Source organism: Solanum tuberosum, unplaced genomic scaffold, assembly GCF_000226075.1.
Source record: "Solanum tuberosum cultivar DM 1-3 516 R44 unplaced genomic scaffold, SolTub_3.0 scf00735, whole genome shotgun sequence".
In the NCBI taxonomy this organism is placed as follows: domain Eukaryota; kingdom Viridiplantae; phylum Streptophyta; class Magnoliopsida; order Solanales; family Solanaceae; genus Solanum; species Solanum tuberosum.
Genome location: NW_006239652.1, coordinates 126,905 through 136,152, shown reverse-complemented (window position 1 = coordinate 136,152; position 9,248 = coordinate 126,905). Strand labels below are relative to the sequence as shown.

General features: G+C 32.7%; 1 pseudogene; it reads right to left on the bottom strand.

Moving 5' to 3' along the window:
• Nucleotides 1–2,778: 2,778 nt before the first annotated feature.
• LOC102606417 (mitogen-activated protein kinase kinase kinase 4-like) lies at nt 2,779–6,138 on the bottom strand (annotated as a pseudogene).
• Nucleotides 6,139–9,248: the final 3,110 nt, after the last annotated feature.

Here is a 9,248-nt window from a genome sequence, read left to right as displayed (position 1 = left end):
AAAGTTTGTATGAGACTTTTGGATAAATATATCCCTTCCATTATTCTTTGACACAAATTTGTCTTTAGTTTTGACGGAGGACCAAAATCAATCCTAACGGAACCATATGAACACCCCTAACAAGAAGTCTATTTATAAATAACTATATTTGATAGTACATGAGTTGTGAGTATATTTGATGTTCTTTCGTAACATAAAACGTAATTTAGCTAGAAAATAGAAAAATCCATTTATATATTTACTATATATATAAATTCTGTTTGAATATAAATTATATAAATACCCAATTTAAATTTCCAACTCCAATTTTAAATTATTCTCCCAACCCATATTATGACAAACTCCGAGAGGACCACAAGAGTAGTAGAACGGGTAGTATTGCTTGATCTTTATTGGGAAAATAGACTATTGTTTTGAGGTATTAAAAATGAAGAAGCCTTTTTAATAAATTATGTCGCACAATATTTTTATGCGAGTGGAATTCATAATGGAAGTAGAGGTGGACCCAAAATTTTCGTTAAAGAGGTTAAAAATATAAATCAAAAAAGGGAAAATTGTATATAATAACAAACTATTAATTCAAATTAAATACTATAACCACAGTTTGATTTAATTGTAACCCATAGCAAACTGTTGCCATTCACCTCTCTCCCTGAAATTCTCGCTCGCCATTCTCCCTCTCTCGCTCGCCAGTATCTCCCTCGCCTCTCTCACTTTATACAAATACAAATGTATAAATTTTGTTTTTGTTTGTATAAAGTGAGAGAAATTGTATATACACATGCATTACATATATCTTCGTCCTATACACTTATAATTATACAATACAAATCTTCCCCTTCCCAGTTCTCTTTTGCCTTTCTCTCTTTCTCGCTTTATACAAACACAAATTATACAAAATACAATGTATAATTTGTGTTTGTATAAAGTAAGAGAGAGATTTGATATATAAACGTTTTATTTCGATTCAATTGTATACAAATTCAGATTTTATGCATATATACAATCACATAAAATTGAATTGAGAAGGTGCCAGTGATTTATACAAATGCGAGGCTGCCAATGATTTTATACAAATCTGACAGCGATTTATACAATCTGATGCTCCATAGCAAACATAAGCTATAGCATACAAATATGATTTTTATGTTTGCTAAATATGAAAGTTGCTCATTAAAAAAACACAAAAAAATCAAGAAAATTCAACATCTACTATATTCTAGATATTCATAAGCTATAAGTAATATTTGACAAAGGGGGTTTGATGAACCCTTAGTACCCATGTAGCTCCGCCTCTGGGAGCTGCATAAATTGGTGCAGTGTGAATCTTAATGCGTCAATTTTTAATTTCTACTAAAACAACTTCAGTGACACACAAAACAAAGAGGCATAGTAATAGTGCTAATTAATTAACCAAAAATAGAACTCAATATTAAAGAGTGCAAACCTTTCTGACTTTAAGTACACCCATAAGTTGCTTAAGGTAATACACTGCATTGCAGGGCTTAATCTCATATTGATTACATAAAACATTGTTGTAGTTGCAATTATATATGGTGAATAATACAGAATTCTCCTGATGATATATATGGTCTATGAATGAAAGTGGTGTCACTGGATTCATTTTCCATTTGAGGGTGGACAACACCAAAATTTCTATTGTCTGAATAATCTTTGCCTTAAACACATACTTTGGATTTGATACCTAATCAACAATATATAACCATCATAAAAACTAGCTATTATCATCGATCAACTATTTATTAAAACACACTTCAATTATATCAATTGTTCAATTTTCATTATGTATATTAAAGCAACACAATATGATACATTATAAAATAATTTGTAATAACCATCCAATCAGAGTTTAATGGATTGATTTCACACGTGATTACATAATTTTATTTTATTTTTACTAGATTATTTCTTGCAGCATAAAAATCATTCAGTTTTAATACATATATCATTGAAATTTACTTAACTGGATTTTGTAAATTGTAGTAACATAAATCATTGAACTTTACTAAGGAACCAGAAGTTTTAAATAATTGAGATTGCTCAGGTTGAATAATTTATCAAATGCTTGAGCAAATTTGGAGGATAACTTATTCACATTTTCTATAATTTGAAGTTCAAAATTTATTTGACCATTCACAAAAGTGGTTAGTAATAGTAAATTAGTAAATCATCATAAATGATTTTTTTTTCGTCCCTTTTGCGCTAGGTAACAAAGAGTAGAAAATGTTAAAATAATTATTTTTGTAATAAAAAAATCATTAGACTTTGCTAATTATAAGTATCATATAATATAATAAAAGGTCCATTTCATTTTAAGCTAGATAATAAAGAGTTTGATTTTGCCTCATTCTTGGTCCAAGTCTAACATATGCATTTAATTAAAGATGTATAATACAACAGATGTACAATTTTGCCTTGTTCCGTGAATAAATTAGTGCATTAATTAAGAAGCTCACATATATGGGAGAAAATACAGGAGAATTCATGATTTATTTCTTATGAATTTAAAATTATATATGGATTGATATATACTACTCTGTTATGATTTTAATAGATTTTTACATATAAATAAACGATCAAGGAAAAAAATAAGATTTTTACCTGGTCACACAAGTAGGGTTAGACAAAAAAAAAAAATGTAACGAAAGGCAAAATTGAACAATTTCGAGTATTGTATAGATAAATTTAAACTTTTTCTCTTTTTCCTATTTAAGTAACTCATTGTTAATTAGGGAGGATATAATCATTTATTATGAGTTACATTACTAACCACTCTTGTGGAGTATCAGTCATGTTCAATATTATTGATCTGAAACCTAACAGATACCAACAAAACTCAATTAGAGAGTCAAGATAGATGCCAAAAAAAAAATAAAGCTACAAAGATTAAATCACAATTATTCAGGAAATCTTTTGCCTCTGTAGATAGTTTGGGATTCTCAAAATTTGATTCCGAATTGGATGATTCCCATAGGGGTTTCCCAGTGATCATCTCGTAAACAGTGCATCCAAGTGACCAAATATCAACTCTGGGCAGTACTCCTTCTCAATTAGAGCTTCAGGTGCCATGTACCTTTTAGTTCCTTTGTGCCCCACGTTCTCTTTCCAGTTCTGCTCCAAAGTTATGGAAAGTCCGAAATCAGCTATCTTTGCCACCTCAGCCATACCATCATCACCATCAGTAGTAAGAAGAATGTTTTGGGGTTTTATGTCGCAATGAATAATCCCTTTTTTGTGAATCAAACTGAGCCCTAAAACAACATTTTTGGTGCACTTTTGGACTTGAAACTCAGGCAATCCTCATTCATAAATACGATCAGCTAGGCTTCCAGCTGAGGCAAATTCAAGCAGCAAATTGTAAAGATATAAGTCATCTTCATAGGTGACATTATGTAACATGTCGCAATTTGAAATAAATAGGAAGAAGCCAATAATTGGAAATAGTCATTTTTGGAAAGAAGGAAAAATCTGGAAATTTATTTTAGGAAATAGTGAGTTTTTGGTCAACTTCAAACGGACATAACTCCTAGCTCAGGATGAGTTAAGTTTACTTCCAGGTATAGTTGGAAAGCTCTTGGTACTATTTTACCAACGCCGCCAAGTTTGCGCAAATCCGAGTTCGTATGAGTGAGATACACCCATTGGAAGTTGGGCTGTTCAAATAAGGAAATGTCCAATCCGGATTTTTGAAGGGTATTTCAGTCTTTTCCTTATCCAATTAATTAAATTCGTTTTAGTGAATTAATTAAGGGTCTAAACTGAACTTGGTCAGTTTTATGATTTTGGAAAAGAGTTAGGGTTTTAGAGAAGAGGAAAGAAGAGGAGAAAAGAGAAGGAGAAGCAAGGAAATCATCAAGTTCGTCGAGTTCAGCTTGTGGATTTCGTCGGGGGTGATCCCTACAAGGTATGTGAGATCACATAGCGTTGGGTTAGTTCACCCAAGCGCCAAGAATGTTTAATTCAGTGTATTTTCGTCCTAAAAAGATTGAGAATTTGATGTTCTTGATAGTTGTTCTTGAATTGATTTCGTTCTTGAATATGAGTTGGAATTAAGGAGTTTCTTGATGTTAAAGAGTTGTTTCCTTGAGTTGTTTGGGTTAGATTTTGTGTATATGATTTGGGTACATGAATCTAAACTGAAAAAAGAATCGGATTAAAACGATTTAGGATCAGAAAACGAGATCAAAAGTTCGTCAGAATTTTGCCTGAAGGGAGGCTGGCGCGACGCGCCCTTGTAGCTCCTGAGGGGCTGGCGCGGCGCGCCAACAGTGTGCCAGATTTGAGCCCCAGTAAGTTGGGGCTGGCGCGGCGCGCCCAGGATTCACCCAAATCATCGTTTTTCACTAGTTTTCATCGTTTAGCCTATTTAAGTCCTTCTAAAGTGTATTAACACTTTCCATTGATTCTAACTACTCTAAATGACTTCTAAACATCTAGAAATCATCCAGAAACATGAATCATAACCTTGAATCCATAAATTCAAATTCAAGGAAAGTCAAGAGCCAAGTCTAGGAAGTTCTTAGAGTCTTTTCAAGAAGTCTTTTGCAAATGCTTTTTAACTTGTTTTAAGACTTGAAGTTCAAGTTGAGTAAAGGGTAAAGATTAAAACTTGAAGTTCATTTCTTCAAAAGTATATGGGGACTATGTATTCCCAAAGAGTTTAAAATGTTTTCACATTTAAACAAGAAAGGAAACCTCGATTTCCAAAGAGCCTTCGGGCTAGTTTTCAGAAAAGAGTAAATGCTTCAATTTCATAATTAAGCAAGAGGGGAAACTTTGATTTCCAAGATAGTCTTTGAGCTAAGTTTTTGAGCAATTATCTCAAATCACAGAAAGAACTATGTTTTTAAACATAAAGAGCTAGTATCATATTTTGGGAGTAGTATTGAGCACCTATATGGGGGAGCGTTCAGAGAACCCACAGCGCCCCATAAACCATGTAGCCATCATAGATAGAAAAGGGTCATACTTTTTAGATGAATCATTTAATGATTTTTAGCATAGACTAGTGGATCCACTTAGTGAGTTAGGTCATATACCCCCGACAAGGTATAGGGATGGGTCCTTGGCAGCGTGAGGTAAAGTGTTGTATCATCACTATAGCTCTTAAGTGATGGTTGTCGGTTAGAGAAACTCCCACAGTAGTATTTTGTATTTTTATATACATCAGTTTATTTGTATTTTTACATACATCTCAGAGTTATATGTATCTTTGCATACACACAGAGTTGACATCATGTTTTAAACAATTTTTCTTTATATTTCACTTGTTTTTAAACTGCTTTATATTGAAATGAGTTCAGTTATGTTGAGTTGCGTTGAGCCAGGTAAGTTCTTCAATTCCTTTCAGATTCTTTTCAAGCTTAAGTTGTGTTTAGCATTCCAACTTGCATACTCGTACATTCAATGTACTGATGCCAGTTGGCCTGCATCGCCTTATGATGCAGACGCAGGTAACTAGGATCAGCATCCAGCGCATCGTTGATCCAGTTGAGCTTCAGAGTTGTTGGTGAGCCTCCTTGCATTCTGGAGGATCCCCCTTTTATTACTTTATCATTTCAGTTCATTAGAATGTCGTGGTCCTGTCCCTACATCCATCTCAATTGTTTTAGAGGCTTCATAGATAGTCAGTAAGATGTTAGTTCATTCGTCATCATTTTGTTATTGGCTTATGTTCAGATTTGAGTTGCCATTTTGGCCAAGTTAAATGTTTATTTTTAAAACATTATGAGTTTAGTTTGATACATGTTGAGTTATCTTGTATTTGGATTCTCTTTCTTATGTCTAAGTCTTCCGCTGAATAAGTAAGTCAGGCCAATGGTTCGCTTGGGGCCAGCAATGGTTCTGGAGTGTCAGTCTCATCTAGGGTGTAGGCTCGGGACATGACACATTAAATCCAAAACAATGAATAATTTGAGGACAATCCTCAAACATTCTTAAGAACTCCCTTTCATTTCGAAGAGACTGAGAGTGGTTTAACATACAAAATTTAACTGAAATGAGAGATGGTATCATAGGAGAAGGGGTATCAGTAGAAGCCAATGATACAAAACCATAGCTTCCTTTCCCCAATGTTCTACCTCTCTGCCACTTAAATTTTGCTTGTTTTTCCTCCATTACAATTATTTCAGTGTTTTCTTTTTTTTCTTGAATGTGAGCTCTTTTCTTAGTGTATGTATAGGAGTCGTGATAAATGAGCAGATGAGATCATAATTAAAATGGGTTGAATTTTAGTCCGTAAAAATAAATTTGGATAAACTCCTTTCAACCAATTCTTTGACCCATTTTTACCCTTCTTTGTTCTTTTATGGACTTTTATTTAGTTTTTCCATTTTTCATTTTTCTATTTTCCTATTTTAGTTCTTCTTATCTATTTCTCTTTTTTTTTATGTCTTTAAAATGGAGTATTTAAAAACTATATTTATTGTCCATATTCTTATAAGTTAACAGTAGATTTGATATTCATATTTTGATCTAACTCATTAAAATATAAATAAAATGTACTGATTTTATGTAGCTGTTTTGTTTCCTAATTTTTCTGTTTTTCCCTTTCACAGTGCTAGTAGAAGAAATTTTATTAAATTTTTTCATATTTACTTCTTTTATTATATGAAAATTTAAAGTTGTATAAAACTAATAAGATATTTACCATAAAATAACAAGCACTTATATAAGTTGTGATTTATTAAAAGGACTAACTTGAATTCAAAGTCCTTCACTTGATTAATGAATCAAGAGAAGAACTATCACTATATAATTTCAAATACCAAGACAATTCTCATTTTACAATTCTAAAATGAACTTATCTTTTGAAATTTTATTTATTGGATAAATATAATAAATTTAAAATGAATTGAATGCTAATTCAGTAAAAATGAATTTGGTCAAATATATGGAATAAAATTATTTAACTCATTTTTACTCCTTTTTCATTCGTGGAAAATTTTATTAAGTTCTTAGCTTCTTCATTTACTTTTTCTTTTTTTATTTTACTTCTTCTTATCTATTTCTTTCTTCATGTCTTTAAAGTATATATAAAGTGTATTTATTAATTATGATATTATAAATGTATAATTACATTTCCGCACTTAAATCGTCAAATAAACCTGTCAAACAAAATTAAAAGAAAAATAACATTGTTTTCATGAAACTCTATAAATAAATAAAATGATATCATATAAACTTACTAAAGATAGATTCATCACCATTTATAAGATTCAATTTCAGACTTAGCTTGTCTAGGGGGTTATAAGTTTGAGCTAAGAAAATAGTTTCTTGTAGAAATGCAGGGTAAGGTAGTATACAATAGATTCTTGTGGTCAGATTTTACAAAAAAATAATTAAAAATTTGCAGGATAAGGTGGTGTACAATAAACCTCGTTGCAATTTTTTTGAAAAATGACTTCTTCCGATCGATTTATATTTCTTTATTTTTTCATTAAAAAATTGGAAGAAAAATAATGGAAAAAGAAAATGAAAAAAAGGCTAAAAAACAGTAAATAAAACTAATCTGAAAGCATAAGAAGACACAAACATGATTTTATTAGGAACAGATATGATAATACAAATTTCCAGAAAATGACTCAATATATTTAACCTTCAATTAATTAAAATATGTATTTTTGGTTCCTTCTTATAGAAATATATCAAGTTTGAATTGGCTTACCATGGTCAAATATGGATACTTGTTGTAACATCCGGCAATGTGAAATGACTACGAAGAGGCTTAAAAATTTGAAATTTTCATTTTTTGGAAAGAATTTTGAAAATCTGGAAATTTGGCTAAGTATGGAAAAAAGATGAGTTTTTGGCCAACTTTGAACAACCATAAATTCTATCTCAGGATGAGTTAGGTGTAGTTCCAGTTATGGTTGCAAAGTTCGTAGAATGATCTTTCCAACGCCACTGAGTTTGCTCGATTCCGAGTTCATATGAGCGAGTTATGCACTTTGAAAGTTGGGCAGTTATCAGGGAATCCGTCCGGAAATTTTAAGGGCATTTTGGTCTTTTCCCTAGCTATTTCTTTTGGGGTTATATTGTTGTGTTAGGCTGATTTTTGGATCATTTTGTCCCATTTTAAAGACTGAGAGCTAGGGCTTGAGAGTGAAGAGGAGAAGAAGAGGAGAAAGAGAAGATCAAGCAAGGATTTTCGTCAAGCATCGTCGTGGATATCGTCGGGGGTGATCCCTACTAGGTATGTCAGTTCATAGTGTTGGGTTGATCCTTTCCCCCACACTACCAAGCTCCTTTTATTATTGAGAAAGATTGATTGTGTTTTTGAAGTTGTTGGGTTGTGTTGTTGATGTTGTTGATTGTGTTGTTGAAGTTTCTTGATGATTTGGGACATGATTTGGTTGTATTTTTGAGTTGAATCTCTTGTATGTTGAGGGATTTTATGATCCTTAGTGGTTGGGTTTCAAACCTTTGAAGTTAGGGTGGCTTAGAGTTGGAGAAGAGAAGGAGAAAAGTCGAAGTTGTCGGGGAAAAGGGGTGGCGCGTCGCGCCTTGCAAAGCGCCCCAAGAAGTGCTTTGAACTTCACCCCTTGGGGCGCTGCGCCCTGCAGAGCGCCTCAGCTGGCCCTCTGAACTTTGAGGTCTGGCGCTCCGCGCCTTGCAGAGCGCCAAGGACGCCAAGTTCTCCCTTTCATTCCCCACTCTTTCATGCATGTTCCTTGGTGTTGTACCTATGTTTCATAGTTGTTTCCGACACTCCAAAGTACGTCTAAACGTTAAGAACTCATTCATAACATGTGATCAAACACCTTGAATTCATAATTCAATTCAAGGAGAGCTAGTTTCCAAGTCAAGTGAAGTTAGAAGTCAAGTGAAATCAAGAGTTAAGCTTAGAAGTTAAGCAAGTCTTTAAAGCTTTTCAAGAGTCGTTATTGAACGTTTTAACTTCATTTCAAGTTTCAAGTCAAGTAAAGAGTTTAGAGTTTCAAGTTAAGTAAAGAGTTTCAAGTCAAGAAAAGGGTATAGAGTTTCAAGCCAAGTGAAGAGTCTCAAGTTTCAAGTTAAGTCAAGAGCATAAATTCGAGTCGATTTCTCCAAAGTTATTAGGGAACTATGTACTTCCAAATGAATTTTCTAAATGTTTTTTTTTACATTTAAGTAAGAAAGAAACCATGTTTTCTAAAAGAGCCTTTGGGGTAAGTTTTGAGTAAGTATCTCAATCAAAGAAAGATGTGTTAAAGACACTTATGAGCCAAAGTATTTTCGGGAGTAGC